Source organism: Rhinoderma darwinii, chromosome 4 (genome assembly GCF_050947455.1).
Source record: "Rhinoderma darwinii isolate aRhiDar2 chromosome 4, aRhiDar2.hap1, whole genome shotgun sequence".
NCBI lineage: Eukaryota > Metazoa > Chordata > Amphibia > Anura > Rhinodermatidae > Rhinoderma > Rhinoderma darwinii.
The window spans coordinates 251,603,190-251,621,320 of record NC_134690.1 but is presented as its reverse complement, the minus strand read 5'-3'; positions in this window follow the sequence as shown (position 1 = coordinate 251,621,320).

Sequence of the window (18,131 nt, the reverse complement as noted above, 5' to 3'; positions counted from 1 at the left end):
ACTCTATATAGCCTGTACAGCTATACATGTCATCCAGCAATTGTTATATTTCGCTCCATTAATTTTACTAGGGTCTTGTCCTTATATTTATTTTAATATATTGTTTGTTATATTTGTCTAATAAAAAAAATTTTCATACTTTTATATATAATTGGCTATTAGCTCTAGTCTTTCTTTCTTGTATGGTTCATATAGCTATGGAGCTGCCTGCATGGTAAATCATGGGGGGATGTTTTTGCTATAAACAATACCCAGCCCTTAATAGTACTGCTTTTGGAGTTTATATATTGACTACAAGGGGGCTGTGTGCCACTATCTACAAGGGGGCTGTGTGGCCGTATCTACAAGGGGGCTGTGTGGCAACATCTACAAGGGAGTATCAGGCACTACCTACAAGGGGCTGTGTGACACTATCTACAGGGGGAATCTGTGAGTGGTGGGCTGATGGTCATTTTACTGTGAGTGGGGGGCTGATGGTAATTTTGCTGTGAGTGGGGGCGCTGATGGTCATTTTACTGTGAATGGCGGGCTGATGGTCATTTTACTGTGAGTGGGGGCTGATGGTTATTTCACTGTGATTGGGGGGCTGATGGTAATTTTACTGTGAGTCAGGGGCTGATGGTCATTTTACTGTGAGTGGGGGACTGATGGTCATTTTACTGTGAGTGGGGGGCTGATGGTCTTCAAGTAGTTTCCACCTCTGACCTCCAATTGAAATTAAAAGGAGGCAGAAAATACCTGCGTCGCTTGTTTGGAGCTTTTTTGCCTGCATCTTTTGCATTGCTTCAAAGGCTTAAGAAAAAACACAAAAAAAAAGGTCAAACAACACTGTCAATTCCTGAAGGAATTTTGGGACAGATTTTTTTTTTTCCTTACAAAAAATGCTGTGTGAACATACCCTGATAGTGGAGTGCTTGTTTTTAGCCATTATCTGTCTTTCTTGAATTTTTTTTAGTAGGGGTGCCTTGAGGACATTTTATTTTTCCAGTGCTGCCTTGGGTCCGAAAAGGTTGGGAAAATCTGTACTAGGCTACAGGATCACACTGGCTTACGCAAGGATCCCGTCGTGAAGCAGCTCAGTTCGTCGTGGGAACAGGGCCTAGGCGAGTACAATTTTTGTTTTTGTTTTTGTTTGGTGGCACTGTTTACAAGGGGGAGGTGGGGGGCTGTATGGCACTTTCTACAAGGCGGAGGTGGGGGTGTATGGCACTGACTACAAGGGGGAGGTGGGGGGGCTATATGGCACTGACTACAAGGGGGAGTTGGGGGGGCTGTATGGCACGATCTACAAGGGGGAGGTGGGATAGGTGAGTTGGAAGGGCGATCTTCGGCCGTCGACGCTACAGTATCCCCCCTTCTTATGCCCCCTCTTCTTGGGACCAGAGCGAGAGAGAAATTTCTTCATGACGTAGGGGCATTAAGGTTCTATTCTGGCTCCCAGGACCTCTACTCGGGACCAAACCCTCTCCAGTCCACCAAATAGAAAGAACTTCCTCCTACCCTCTTGCAGTCCAGGTTCTCCTTCACCTCAAACAAATCAGATGAGGTTTCAGGAGGGACACATGAAAGGAGTTGAGGATTCTGAGGGGAGAAGGCAGCCGAAGCTTATAGGAGACAGGGTTTATCTGTTGTAGTATCTCAAATGGTCTGAGGAACCTGGGAGCAAACTTGTATGAAGGCACCTTTAAACAGACATTGGTACCCGGAAGGATCTGAGGTGGCTCTCGTCTCCTAGTATCCGCTTTTCGCTTCATGCGATCAGCTGGCAGCAGAATGGAGGACCGGGTCTGTTGCCAGATATGCAGAAAGTCCCTAAATACAGAGTACCTGGGAAATAGCCGAAACAGGGAGAGGAACACGTGGCTGTTGGCCGTAGACAATGAAGAACGTTGTGGAAGCAGTGGACACACTTGTGTGGTTGTTGTTTGAGAACTCGGCCCATGGAAGAAGCTGCACCCAGTCATCATGCTGCATGGAGATGAAGTGACGAGGATAATTCTCCATGACCTGGTTTATCCTCTCGACTTGACCATTGGACCGGGGATGGTAGGCTGAGGAGAAGTCCAACTTCACATCCAGTAGTTTACAGAGGGCTATCCAGAATTTCGAGGTGAATTCAGACACGATATGAAGGGGCAAGCCATGCAAGCAGAAGATAAGGAGATGTGCTGAATGAAGAGATTAGCCAGTCGAGGCGCAGAAGGTAGGCCAGTCAACTGAACAAAATAAGCCATCTTGGAGAACCCATCCACCACCACCTAGACCGTATTGCATCCCGCTGAGAGAGGAATGTCAGTGACAAAGTCCATTGCAATATGCTGCCAAGGGGCATTGGGCATAGGCAGAGGTTGGAGCAGACCGGCAGGCTTGGAGTGTGCAACCTTGTTAGAAGCACACACAGTGCAGGAAGAGACAAAGTCCACAACATCCTTGGGCAGCGTGGGCCACCAGAAATGACGAGTTATCAAGTCTCAAGTCTTACAAACTCCAGCGTGCCCAGCCAGTTTGGAGCTGTGTCCCCAGCGAAGGATTCTTCTCCTGTCTGCCAACCGCACAAAAGTCCTCCCCGGGAGATGTCTCTAACTTGCAGGAGATTAGCCGTAATAATGCAAGACAGGTCTATGATACATTGTGGGGACTCCACAATGTCCTCCATTTCAAACGATCTGGATAGGGCATCGGCCCTTACATTTTTGTCAGCAGGATGGTAGTGGAGCACATATTGAAAACAAGAGAAGGAGAGCGACCACCTGGCTTGACGGGGGTTTAGCCGTCGTTGCCAACTGGAGATAAATGATGTTCTTGTGGTCGGTGTATATCAGGATGGGATGATATGCGCTCTCTAGTAGATGACTCCACTCCTCCAGAGCCAATTTGATGGCCAATAACTCACGAGCCCCAATAGAGTAATTGCGCTCAGCAGAGGAAAAAAGTTTTGAGTAATAGCCACACACCACTGCCTTTCCTTTGAAGCTTCTCTGGAACAGAAGTGCACCTGCACCAACAGAGGAAGCCTCCACCTCCAACGAGTACTGTCAAGAGACGTCAGGGTGATGGAGGATTAAGGCTGAGGTAAAGGCACTCTTGAAGCTGTTAAATGCATATTCTGCCTATGGAGTCCACCCCTTGGCGTTCACACCCTTCTTGGTAAGGGTAGAGATGGGAGCCGTCAGTGATGAGAAATTTGGGATAAACTGCCGGTAGAAGTTGGCGAATCCCAGAAAACGCTGTATGGACCGCAGGCCCTGAGGACGTGGCCATTTCAGGACTGACTTTACTTTCCCAGGATCCATTTTGAGACCTTGATCCGTGATGATGCAGCTCAGGAATGACAGAGAATTTTTTTCAAAGACGCACTTCTCCAGCTTTGCATACAGACAATTTTCTCTTAATCGCAGCAGAACATGACGAACATGCCTCCGATGAGTTGTCGGATCTGGAGAGAAAATCAAAATATTATCGAGATAGACCACAACACAGACATAGAGGATGTCTCGGAAAATATGATTGACGAATTCCTGGAAGACAGCGGGAGCGTTACACAGACCGAAGGGCATCACCAGATATTCGTAGTGCCTATCTCGAGTGTTGAATGCCGTCTTCCACTCGTCGCTTTGACAGATTCGGACCAAATTGTAAGCCCCATGCAAGTCTAGTTTATAGAAAATACTGCCTCCCTGTATACGGTCAAACAGTCGGATATTAGTGGCAATGGGTATTTGTTCTAGACCATGATCTGGTTGATACTACGGTAGTCAATGCAGGGTTGAAGAGATCCGTCTTTCTTCTTAACGAAGAAGAACCCAGCTCCGGCCGGGGCTGAAGACTTACGTATGAAACCCCTCTCCAGATTCTCCTTGGTATAAGCCGACATGGACTAAGTCTATGGCAAGGAGAGAGGATATACCAGCCTAGAGAATCTTCTCTCCTGACAAACCTCTTGGGATCGCTCCCGGATCCCCATGTCAATCCGGATGGCAAGTAGAATGAGATCATCCAGAGTAGGTGGCAGATCGCGAGCAGCAAGCTCGTCTTTAATCCCAGAAGACAATCCTTACCAGAATATAGCCACCAATGCCTCGTTGTTCCAGGTTAGTTCTGCAGCCGGGGTACGGAACTGAATGGCATATTCGCCCATGGAGAGGTTTCCCTGGTGTAGGGTCAGCAGGGATGCAGCAACAGAAGAAACTCTCCAAGAGTCCTAAAATATAGTACGGAAAGTCTGTAAGAAACACTGCAAGTCACGGGTTTCTGGTCCCTGACATTCCCAAATGGGGTTCGCCCATGCCAGGGCCTTGCCAGTAAGGAGAGAGATTATGAAGGTGATCCTTGCGTCATCAGAGGGGAAGATCTTTGCATGTAGTCTGAAATGGATCTGGCACTGGTTCAGAAATCCCCTGCAGGAACTCGTGTCTCCCTCATAGCGAGGAGGTAGTGGCAGGGAGCATTGGGGGCCGGCACTGGTACTGAGAGGAGGTGTAGCAGGAGGAACAGCAGGAACAGGTGCTGTGATGATGCGGCTTGCGCATCCAGCCGATGTGCAATGGCGTTCACCACCAGGAGGAGTTGGTCTTGTCGTGACTGAAGGTCTTGCATGTCTGCCTGCATGGCTTTTGACGTTGTCATGGTCTTGGGTTGACCAACAGTGTCCATGGCCTGAGGGTACTGTCACAATCCTTGGGTATGTGGACCCACTAGGCCGCACCGCCGTAGCAGAGTAGCAGATGGCCAAACAACAGAGTACCCAATCAATACAAAGTCCAGCACAAAGGTGCCTGAAATAGTCTAGAAAGTCGCAGCGGCTAGGCACAGGTGGAACTTTGACGGCAGAGGATGCCAAATGTGGCAGAGGTTATCAGGCGTGGCAGATGACACCAGACGTGGTGTACGACAGCAGGCGTGACCGATTCCCCAAACAACTCCAACACTAAATAGGGCTCAGGAACCAACACAGCACAGGATACAGGAACACATAGTAGGGCACGGGAACACTTGGGAACAGGATAACACTAAGGGACCATATGCTAAGACTAACATGGGAAAACACAACAACACTCAAGCAAGGAGTAGAAGGGCAGAGCCCTTTTTATAGTCCACGGTGATCATTGGCTAATTGGTGATTTTTTTAGATGTGTGCGCACCGGCCCTTTAAGGACTGGAGTTGTGCACTGCGCAGGAGTAGTGACTGGAACCCTTATTGAGTTGGCGCAAGCTAACCTGGGGTTCAAAATCTAAGAAATCCCCTGTTCTTCATCGCAAAGATGTATGGACTTTGCCGGTAAGATTCCCAGGTTGCAGTCCACAGGATATTCCTCAATAGACTGTTGTGCTGCAGATGGCAGGTGTGAACCATCTTGTGCTCAAGAAAATTCAGGTCAGTAACAGGCGGCCATGTCAGGTCCAGTATTCAAAATCAGGAGGCTGTCAGGATTAAGCCACAGGTTGGTACATGGATAAGTCAGATCAAACAGAGTCAAGAAAAATGCCAGGAAACTCACCACCATTGTTGATAACCAAGCTCTGCAACACTGAAGCGGTTCCCTTTTCAGGTCTAGAAGGCGTGACGTCACACACCAGCTACCCAGTGAGGTCCATTTGTAATAATGACAGACCGTGATCAACATTGTCAAATGCGACCTCTGGATGTGCAGTGCCCTTGGACCACAATGAGAAGCATGACATTCTTGGCTTATTCTTGGAGCGGCCCAAAACCCTTCCAGGCAATCATATATTTCAAGCTCTCATGCTACCTTCTGCAGTTTCGAATTTTCTACAGCTCATATTTCTCAAAGCGTGTTATAAGAAAATTACTCCATGGGCAAAACTGACCCACTTATCAGGAGAAGAGGAAGAAAGGAGATCAGATATATTGTTCCAGAGTTTGGTTTGTCCTTTTCATTTGTCCATTGGTTTTAGGATGAGGGAGAATTCTACTTCAGAGCCCATGATCCAAGATGATCTCGTCAGGAACACCATGTAATTTCACAATTTTCCTGGTAAAGATCTCAGCAGTTTAAACAGCTGTTTGGAGACCCTTTAGGGAATTGAAATTATCAATTTTAGTGAACCGGTCAAGAACCATAAAAATACTAGAATTTTTTTGAATGACTGGCAGACACGTGATCAAATCCATAGAAGTTGAGCTCCAGGTTTCTGAAGGGACTGGCAGAGTTTGAAGTAGCTCAACCAGTCTGATATATGAAGACTTATTCAGGGCATAGAATTAAAGGGACCTGATGAATGATCTACAGTCAGAAACTAAATGAGGCCACCAAAAGGTTCTACGGGCTAGTTCAATATTCTTCCTGATTCCCCCATTGCCAGCAAGGGGAAGATGTACATCTGAGCGATTACAGCTTGTCTCTGATCTGAAGAATCAAAGATTTGGTGTCAAAATTCGAACCCAGAATCTTTTGTGTCCTAAACACTGCTCTTCTTGTTGACACAATAATGCTGTAGGGCAGCTCCAATGCTGGATTTAGTGTCTAGCTTCTCTTTGATTAAAGAAGCAAAAGGCACGGCGCCACATAGTGCAGGTCAATGGGATAACGGGAGAGCCATAAACATGATCGGTTATGCTCACCTCGTTAGTATGTGATAAAGGCAAAGAATAATCAGTCCACTTCGTGCTGCTGCCAGGATCCAAAGCCGGTAAACCAGAACAGTTACCGCTAGTCAAAACATATGAACAAAAAGGAGCAAAAGGGAGGATCCTATAGGGCGCTGCTGCGTGGTTGTTTAAAGATGGTCAATGATGGTAGATACGAAAATATATAAGTGGATATTTATTAGAACATTGAGGCTACGCGTTTCGACACTGTACCAGCGTCTTCCTCAGGCCATAAAATATACATACAACGAGGTAGAAAATATCCACTTATATATTTTCGTATCTACCATCATTGACCATCTTTAAACAACCACGCAGCAGCGCCCTATAGGATCCTCCCTTTTGCTCCTTTTTGTTCATATGTTTTAGCTTCTCTTTGATTCCTGCCTCTCTAGATTCCATTACTTTGATTGCCCAATTGTTCTCTCCATTGGGCTTCTATATGAGCCTGGACATTCCAGTACCTCCTTGAAAGACTATTGAGCTTCCTGCTTATAGTCTATTTCCTCTCTACCTTACATTGTATAAACTCTTTTTATTGAAAGTAGACATATAAAGCATAACAAACATTTTCGTTTTTACAAAATTTTCCTGTGTTTCATAGTACATTAACACTGTATATCAGTGAACCATCACATCTTATCATACCATGCAAATTTACATACCATGTCAACTATTAGTAATATGTTTCTTTTCAATAACCATGCATGTGTCTACTGGTTTTCAGAACAAGTAGTTAACAGACATACAAACAATTAAAGAACATGTGAACCACTGTGATCATATCTCAGATATACATTTTTTGATATCATTTGGCCAAAGACCCGGATTGAAATTTTTAATCATAGGCAAATAAATCTTCCTTTTTCTATCTACTATCTATCTGTCTCTTTGTGACTTTCGTAGTCTTCTGACTTTTTACTGACTGTTTCCATCTCTGTGTCCCTTCCATATTTCTAAGCTTTATCTCTGTAGTCTATCCATGGCTGCCATATATTTAAGAAGGAACTTCTATTTTTGTTTTCCCACCCAGCTAGTTCTTCCAACCTACAAATCTGATGTATTTTAGCTATAAGTTGTGATCTAGTGGGTGTAAATGTCTTTTTCCATTGAGCCGGGATCAGTAGTTTTGCTGCAGTTATTATATAAGTAGGTAGATTTTTAGCTGAAGGTGAAAAATCTTTAATAGGCAACCAAAGTAACACTAGTTCTTTCGTGAGGTTTATCGAGACCGAACACACATCCCGGATCAAGGTTTCCACTTCTCTCCAGAAACCCTGAATTTTCGTACAAGACCACCAAATATGGGACATATTACCTACTTCTTTATCACATCTCCAGCACGTGTTCACTAGTGAGACTGAAATGTTATGTAAAAACTCAGGTGTTCTGTACCAACGTGTGAGTGTTTTATATGAGTTTTCCTGTACTCTCATACATCTCGAGAAGCCATGGGAGTGTCTCATAATAATAGATCTCTCTTTTTCAGAAAATCTGCAACCAAATTCTTTCTCCCAAGCACACACATAACTCGGGACCTTATTTGACATACTAGTTACTAGTTCTTTATATATCTTGGAAACAGATCTTTTGGGAATTGTAGGAAATAATGTATAATTTTCTAGCCAAGTCGGCTCCGATTTTCTCTCCTTTGCTAACAACTTCAACTTCTGACATGTGTGTGCAAAATCCAGCGTCTGTATATCGTTGGGTCGCGGTATGTGTGATTCTCTGTGTAATTGCTCCAGAGATGGTAAAACTGATTTTTAGAAGATCCTCGCTATTTTTATGGAGTGCAACTGTGACCATGTCTCTGGGATCCGAGTGCAATTCTTGTCAACTACACATGGTGCCATGGATAGAGGCATCAGAGTTGAGTACATATTATTTTGTATGTGTAAAGCCGAGGAGGTTTGACATATCTTAATTAGTCCCCTAGTCATGTCACTCTGAATCAATGTTCTGGGGGGCAATTGTGACCTTACCCATAAATAAGATACTAGGCCATTACCTAATGAAAACCTTTCCATATCAACATGTGGAAGTGAGATGTTTTCATTTGCTAATTGTGCCCATCTCCCTAATTGTATAGCTCTATAGTAGGTATGTAGATCCGGGAACGATAGCCCTCCCTCCCCCTTTCTCCTCATCAATTGTGCGTATGCGAGTCTAGGACGTTTTTTATTCCATAAGAACTCCATGAATAATCTTTTGAATCTAGCGAAGTAATACGTTGGTATATCAATGGGCAAGGATTGTAAGATGTAAAGAATTTGAGGTATGACAAATGCTGTAATCAGGTTTTTCCTTCCTAGCATTGTCATAAATGGTATTTTCAATTTTGCTAAAAACTTTTTTATTTTATAGTATATCGGATTATAATTCCTATCAAACAGCATCTTTGGGTTCGCTGTAATTTTTAAACCTAAATATTTTAGTTCAGACTTCGGCCATTTAAAGGGAGATTGTGTACTGACAGCTAGGAACGTACTCTGTGTCAATGACACATTAAGCGCGTCTGATTTGTCATAATTGATTTTAAAATTAGATACTTGGCCAAAATCTTCAAAGATCTGTAAAATTTTTGGAAGCGCTTCCAAAGGGTTGGTTATATAAATTAACAAATCGTCAGGAAAGGCAGCCGTTTTATGTTCAAAATTCCCTACTTGAAGCCCTTTAATTTTGGGAGTTTGTCTTATCTTTAATAGCAAAGTTTCCATTACAAGTATGAACAAGGTAGGGGATAGGGGACATCCCTGACGTGTTCCATTCCCAATAGGAAAGGGGGCTGAAAAGACGCCGTTCACTTGTATTCTTGCTGTGGGGTTCTTATATAAGGAGAAAATTGCATCAATGAATTGTTGCGGGATGTCAAATTTATGCAGAACCGCTTTTAAATAAGGCCAGTCAATTCGGTCAAAGGCTTTTTCTGCATCTGTACCAAGTAGCATCAGAGGAATCTTGTGTTGTTTTGCATAGAACAGGGCTTGAATGGTTCTAGTGGTGTTAAACTTCCCCTCTCGTCCAGGTACAAATCCCACTTGTTCCACTCCTATCAGCTTGGCCAGAAATGAACCAATTCTTGTCGCTAATATTTTTGCCCACCATTTTAAATCCGCATTCAGTAGGGATATAGGTCTATAGTTACCGCATCTTTCCAGATCCCTCCCCTCTTTAGGTATTATTGTGATGTTGGCTGCTAATGCTTGTGTTGGGAAGTGTGTACCTCTCAAAACATCATTACATACTGACATGAAATAAGGCAATAGGGTTTGTTTAAACTTTTTAAAGTAAATAATAGGAAGACCGTCTGGTCCCGGGCTTTTTCCATTTGGAATGGAACTCAATATTCTTTCTATTTCTTCCAAAGTGCATGGGGCGATTAGAGAGGATTTTTCCTCTTCTGTCAAGGATGGAGCCTCAATCGATTTCAAAAAATTCTCTACCATATTAACCCGTGAAAGCTCTTTATTTTGATCATCTTCCGTATCTAGGTTATATAACCCCTCATAATAGTTCCGAAATTCTTGAGCTATTTGGGCCGTCTTCGTGATTTTCTTGTTTAAGGTATCTCGAATAGATGATATAAATGTTTTCCCTCTTTGCTGTTTAATAAGATTTGACATAATTTTATTTCCTTTATCTCCATGGGCATATGATTTATATTTAAGTAACTGAAGGGATTTCGCTGCTCTTACATTCAATAAATTTTTCAATTTCTGTCTGAGATTCTGGAGTTCTATCTGATTGGCTTGCAGTTGTGATTTCTTATGTACTGTTTCTAAATAGGAGATTTGGTTTAACACCTCATTTATGAGTTGAGATCTCTGTCTCTTTACACGTGAGCCCAAAGCTATTAATTCTCCTCTCACAAACGCCTTATGTGTCTCCCATTGTATAGGTCTTGATATGAGAGGATCATCGTTAAATGTAAAGAATTCTTTCAATTTACTTTCAATTGAGGCTACATCTGAAGCATTTTCCAATAGTGTATCATTCAATCTCCAATTCCACTCCCTGGCTGGCAGTTCTGTCAAAGTTATCTTAACAGCAATTGTGGCATAATCTGAAATGGTTATGTTCCCAATTGTAGAAGAACATATTTGGGGCAAATACTGTTTAGATAAAAATAAGTAATCTAAGCGATGGTACGAATCATGTGGATTGGAGTAGAAGGTGTAATCTCTCATAGATGGGTGTTGGAGTCTCCATACATCTATTAACTGAAATTTGGTTAGCATAGCTTTAAGACGTCTAAGGTTTTTGTGGGCAATGGGAGATATTTTTGAAGAGGAATCCATAATCGGATCTAAGGTTAGGTTAAAGTCTCCCCCTACTACTACTAGTCCCTCAAAAAAGGGTTGCAATAATCTCATTACTTTCAGCAACCACTGCGCCTGTCTCACGTTCGGTGCATAGAGGTTTACTAGTGTGACTTTCCTACCGGAGATAGTACCTTTTACAAAGATATATCTACCTAATGGGTCTACTTTTGAGGTTTCCAGGTTAAATGGTATATTATTCCGTATGCCAATTGAGACGCCTCTAGAAGCCGCATTGTGAGTACAATGATACCATTTATTATATATTTTAGTATGAAGTGATGGGATCTTTTTTGTTTTGAAGTGTGTTTCCTGTAAAAAGACCAAATCGGCAGCTTCTCGTCTCATTAAATTAAATATCTGGCTTCTTTTTTGCGGAATATTCAATCCTTTAACATTAAATGATATTATTTTGCACAAAGCCATCTATCCACCTCATTGTGAGACAGACGCAGTATTATCCAAGTACGATCACAGTATAAACGTAACAAATTATGTACAAATGCATTTGTAAGCTCTTCTTCCATATCTTGCCCGCCGTGTATAACTGAGCTTAACGATATGTCAAGACATAGAATTAACCATAGCCTGATGATCATAGAGAGATAAAACTTCTCCCTGATCACCGTTTGTTTTCTCTTACTAGAACAGTAATAAAGTAAGGAAAGACAAGAGTGGGGGGTAAGCATAGCGCCACCAGATATAAATTCCCCCTCCAGAAACTTTAGTAGCGAACTAAACAACCTTTGCGGTAAAGAACAGCTTCTCCTCTTTTAAACTGACTACAGACTTATTGTATACAGGAATTCCCGAAAGCGGCCATTTTACATTTTCTCATCTCCCTATATATACTGTGAAAAGTTAACCTTTCAGCATACAATAAGATAAAATAGCGTAAACTTGAAATAAAATATAATAAAGTTACATGTATGAGTTATAATTAAAACATTTGTTTTACATCACTCACGCAATCTTCTAATTTCACCGCTATCTGTAGAGATGAGAAAATAGTATATTATAACATAACGTATTTCTATCCAGGTCAAATGTCTCGAGGTCTGAAGTCGGTCGCTTGTTGTTTCTTATTTCTTGGAGACTTCATTCTAGAAGCTCTCTGCCACTCTTCTTGTGTCAGTAGTACCGGAAAATTTGTATCAAGTTGTGCCGGTAACCAGGACGGGATTTCAATTGGTTGAATTTCTGTCTTCTCCCAGAACTTCGGTAAATCCTCTGGAGCTCGAATAGAAATTTGCCGTCCATCTTTTATGGTTGCTAGTCCGAACGGATATAGCCATCTCACTGGTAATTTCTGAGATCTCAATTTATCCGTGACAGGTTTCAAAATTCTCCTCTTTGCCAGGGTACTAGGAGCAAGATCCTGAAAAAATAATAGTTTGGACTCTTCGAACTGAAAGTCTCCTTTTTCTCTTGCCGCCTTCAACAAACATGCCGTATCCACGAAGCTCAACAGTCCACAAATTATATCTCTCGGCGGCTCATGTAGTGCAGGTTTTGGTCTAAGAGCTCTATGTACCCGCTCTATCACTATTGTAGCAGCTCTCTCTCGCCCCACTAGTTCCATAAAAATTTGGTTCGTCACCTGTTGCAGCACTTCTCCTGTTGTCAGTTCGGAGAGGCCTCTTATTCTTATATTCCGTCTTCTGCTGCGATTTTCTTGATCCTCTATCATCAGGTGAGTATTATTAATGTGGAGTTGATGTGATGCAAGCGTGGTATTAACCGCAGCACTATGTTCCAAAATGGAGGACTGGGCCTCTTCCAGCGCATCCACTCTGTGTCCGATTTGTCTGATGTCGTTTTTTATATCTGCTAACTCCTGCATTATCGGTGAGACCGCCTGCGTCAGGACTTTCTTAAAATATGATTTCGATAGTGTATCTCTGCTCCTTGCCGTATCCAAGTATGCTGTCGAACTTTCTCCATCGGAGTCGTCATCTCCGGCCTCTTCTGCTTGGCGTTCCAGCGCCATTTTAGTCGGGGATGTGAGTTTTTTCCTCAGAAATTTGTCCATTTCTGGTTGTTGTTTCCCCTGTTTTGTCAGACCAGGAGAGTCTTTGTACTTATCTTTCGAGGTTCTCACCATTTTGTCGCTGTAATCCGCTTAGAAGCTGTTGTTTCTGGAGGTGAAGTGAGGAGCTCTCGAGTTAAGCGTCCATCACGATGCGCGGTAACTCCGCCCCCCTCTACCTTACATTAACACCAATATTTTTTCTGCCTACAATGGATTTCTCTAGATAACAGGAGAGCTGTGCAAGCCAATACCCGGTGTCATCTCTAAGGCCAGCAGACTGTGCATCATAGAGACTTAAATGCGTTAAAATTGAGTTGTGCCAATGAACCAGCACAACCAAGAAAGGTGAGTAATCACATCTTACCAATCTCTAAAGTTCTTTGTAAGAAACCTATGATCCCTGCGGTATTACCTTAGGGGAGCACTGTTCTTTCTTCCATTGTCCTTTTTCTCTTCTTTTAAGCTTTCGTCCCTATTCAAAATGGACAAACTGAAAGAACTAATCAAATTCTTGAATAGTACCTCTGATGTTTCATTAGTTATCTTCAAGATGACTGGTTGGATTTCTTACCTACAGCTGAGTTTGCATATAGTAACTCTGAGCAAAGTTCAAACATTACAAAATACTTTCTATGCGAATACAGGTCTTCCTCAGTCTTTATTCCTGATTTATCAATTTATATATCCCACCAGCAGTGACTGAATGCTTGAAGACATTACAAAGGGTTCAAGAAAAGATGTTCAGTTACCTCAAGGCTAAAAGAGGCTGCTGATAAACACAGGGAAGCAACCCCTTCTTTTTCATGTGGCGGACAAAGTGTGGCTTTCCATAAAAGAATTAAAGCTGAAAAACCTTCTTAAAAATTGGACCAGAAATATCTTGGACCATTTCAAATTTCTACTCAAATTAATGAAGTCACTTATCATTTAAAACAGCCTTAGGCTATGTTCACACAGAGATTATATGCAGGTGGAAATTCTGCCTCAAAATTCTGTTAGGAAGTTTGAGGCAGATTTTCCTCTCCCTGCACGCCGATTTTCACGGTGTTTTTTGTGGGCGTTTTTCGCCCGCGGCCATGGGCGCCGCAGGCATAAAACGCTGCGAAATACGCTTTCTCTACCTCCCATTGATGTCAATGGGAGGTCAGAGGCGTGAACGCCCGAAGATAGGGCATGTCACCTCTTTCTCCGCCTCCCATTGAAATCAAAGGGAGGCATTTTCGGGCCGTTTTTGACGAGTTTTGCAGCGCGGTTTCCGCGTCAAAAAACGAATCAAACAACTCTGTGTGAACATAGCCTTAGACTATGATGATGCATCCTGTTTTTTGCTTTCTTTTTAAGTCATATCAGGAAAATACTTTGATTTCAATTCACTACTCTGCAAATTCTACAGAAATTGTGATATATGCTCATGTGTTGTCATTCTGTAGGTATTTTATTTAACCAGTTCCCGACTGCTGGCTGTATATATGCGGCCTGTGGTCGAGGTCCTTAAAACTTGTGCCATAGTGTATCTAGGGTGCAAGTTTTAGCTGGCTGCCCGAGCAACTTCCGCGGACCCTGAGAGAAGATAGAAACAGCTTTCAATGCTTCTATCTTCTCTGATCGCTTGTACACAGCGCTTAATGAGCACTGTGCATTGAATAGAGGCGGCAGCAGCACCACTGCCTCTATTGGTCCCGGTGATCATGTGACTGGTCTAACTAGAGCACAGTCCTATTAGTGACAATAGTCACCTTAAGAAGGCTGATTTTCCCTGTAACTGGGACTGCTGTGCAGCCCTGTTGCAGTGGAGAAACAAGGTGTAAAAGAAAATAAATAAATAAATAAATAAATAAATAAATAATGTTCCCAAAGGTATTTTCTGGCCTTTGAGGGACAGACCATAATAATAAAAGAATAAAAGTAAAATAAAGTACAAATAAACAAAATAATAATTACACATAAAATACCAACCCCCAAAAAGATATTCCCCACCCCAATCATTGTATTGACCCGATTTCCCTAAATTAGGCATATAATATATAAAAATTTATGATAGACAATGACGATCACAAATAAAAGGTCTGTTTTAGAGTAAAACTACAGTATATTATTACCAGAAAAAATTAGCTGAAATGTAAAAAAGCATATTTTTGTACTATTATTTTTAAACTATAAGCCTAAAATGTTTTAAAGGTTTTTCCCTTATAAGACATTAACGGTATATCCAAGGGATATGCCTTAAATGTATGTTAGATGCAGGTTGCACCGGCCCTCTTACCAGGTAGGACAGGGGGCTGGAAGAGCTGGGACCTGCATTAGACATTTATATTAGATGGGAATACCCCTTTAATATTGATATCCATTATTCAGGGTAGTCCAGGATGGTTATAGGTTAGTATTTAATATCCCTAAGGGTCTAGGGAAGTTAAGTGGTTTCATCTAAATAGGTACAGAATTCTTATAGTGGCTTGAACTCAGTTGTTTCACTTTACTTAAAGTAGCACTCCCACAATATTTTTTTTATTCTCTGGCCCATTAGAGAGGCACACTATGTAAATTGTGGAGAAGGTAATCTTCTTAAACGGTGACTGTATTTGTGAGTTATCCACTCCCTTCTGGTCCTTAGCTGTGTCATGTGACCCTCAATAGGACTCTCCAACTGCCACAGCATCTCATGTTTGGACAAGAAGTCAGTCTCTCTATTTATTACTATCACAGCCTCGATGTGAGTCTTATAGGAATGAATGGAGAAACTGACTTCCTGTCCACACATGAGATGCCATGGCAGTTGGAGAGCCTTATTGCTGGTCACAGGGCCGGGGCCCACTGCCCTTAGGGGGGCCACTCGGCTGCTGGGTGCTTAACCCTGCCACCATGGCTCCTCCAGGAGCGGTATCCCCGGCAAGAGCGTTGCCGAAGCTCTGGCCAGAGATTCCGCTCCTAGAGGGAGCCCTTGATGTCCCTGTCCATATATGGACAGTGACATAAGTCGTCAGAGGCTCCCCCTCGACCGGAATCCCTGGCCAGAGCGTTGCCGATGCTCTGGATGGGGATTCCGCTCCTGGATAAGCCCCTGAAGTCACTATACCTATATGGACAGTGACGTCAGGGCTCCCCAAGAGCAGAATCCTCGGCAAGAGCATTGCTGATGCTCCTGCTGGGGATTCTGCTCTTAGTGGGAGCCCCTGTCTAGGAGCAGAATCCACCCAGATTTCCTGGAGAAGCCCCTGATGTCACTATACATCTATAGACACTGACCTCAAAGAGTTCTCCAGGAGAGGAATCCCAAGACTGAGCGTCTGCAATGATCTGGCTGGGGATTCCACTCCTAGAGGGAGCACCAATGGTGCTATCTACAGGGAGGGGTGATGCAGCGCTAGCTACAGGGTGGGGTTTGTGTGGCTAGGGGGTATGTTTGTCACTATCTACTATTTGAATATAATAAAAAGTTAAACTTTCTCTAGTCCTGTATAGAAAATTTCAACCAATGCTTTATCTGAAAAACTCTTCATTACATTTTACTCCTTGTCAGCATTTGCATTTAAGCCAAGTTTATGCTTGCCTGTAACTAATGCATGTTTCTGAATGTTACATAATATAGTAATTATGGTATATGTATTGATATTGGCAAACTAAGGCATCAGGCAAAAAGGAAATAACATAATCTCAGTGCAATTATCTGCTTTAGTATTTACCACTTTTACCGGAACTGTAAACTGTTCTAGACAAAAATATTGTGTACCTTAGTACTTAAAGCATATTTCCAGAGAATTGAACCAAAACTGCTCAGAGTATGTGTTTCATGGTGTGCAAACGACATTTGTTAAAAATCCCATGTCTTAGCTTTCGGTTCATTCAATTGGGTGCCAGGCTGATATTTTGACTCAGGTAAGAGAAGAAGGTGGTTACATCCTCCCTCACTGATGTAACCATTGAATTATGCTTCCTAAGCATTCTTTGCAACTTTATTGGCTAAACATAAAGTGCAGAGTGAAATTAGAGGTATAGCCCACTTGACTTGAAGCCTCTTGAAGCCCCAAATATGCACATAGAAAAGGATGGAAGTGAAAAGGTCCATACAGTGTTATTGGCTTTCAGATACATGAGATAGGGAGGATCCCCTAGGTCGGTGCTTCCCAAACTGTAAGAGTAAAGCCCCTATTACACCGGCCAATAATCGGCATGTGCAACGAGAGCCGATCAACGAGACATCGTTGATCGGCGCTTGTTTGCTCCTGTCACAAGGAGCTATGGATGGGGATGAGCGGTCATTACTCCGATCGCCCATCCCTATACATTATTATCATGTCGGCAGCGCGTCTCCCTGTTTACACAGGGAGTTGTGCTGACTACAACCATAATATTTAACTTTATACGATCATACGAATTATACGAAAAATATTTTACTTTATACGATCATACGAATTATACGATCAGCAGATGAACGAGCGTTTGCTCGTTCATCTGCTGATCACTGCCCGGTTTACACAGGGCAATTATCATCAACGAGCATTCTATGAATGCTTGTCTGCCCAATAGTTGCCCAGAGTAAAAGGGCCTTAGGGCACAGCTGGTGAAGCAGTTTTAATAGGAGTGATCATAAAATACACAGGCCTTTTTCTGGCAGCATCAATCTCAAATTTAAACATTTAATTCGAATTATATTGTGCTAATTCTGTTATACTGAATACAGGAGAAAAATGAAATGTAAATTAAGGGGAAACTATACTTTAAAAAAAAATTCTGACATGTCGTAATAACTTTTGATCCAAATTTTCCTGCAATTGCAGCTTCATCGACTGACTTGACAAAAGGTGGGAAGTCAGTAATGGTGACACAGACCCCAGAAGCAGAGAAGTCTTTTCTGCTCTATGTTAACAGCCAGTGCTCATTATCCCTGACTTTAGGAAGGAGTTTCTTGTCCAGACAGATGCTTCTGAAGTAGATTTGAGTGCAGTACTAACACAAGTGGTAAATGCGTAGGAACATCCGGTAAAGTACTTAAGCAGGAAGTGAAAAGTGGGCACTTGAATCACTAAAGTATTACCTTCTTGGTAGAAAGTTTAGACTACTGTCAGATCATGCCCCCCTGGCGTGGATGAAGCAAAACTAGGAGAAAAACGCAGCGGCGACTAGGTGGTTCCAGTCGCTACAATTTTTTTATTTTGTTCTTGAACATAGA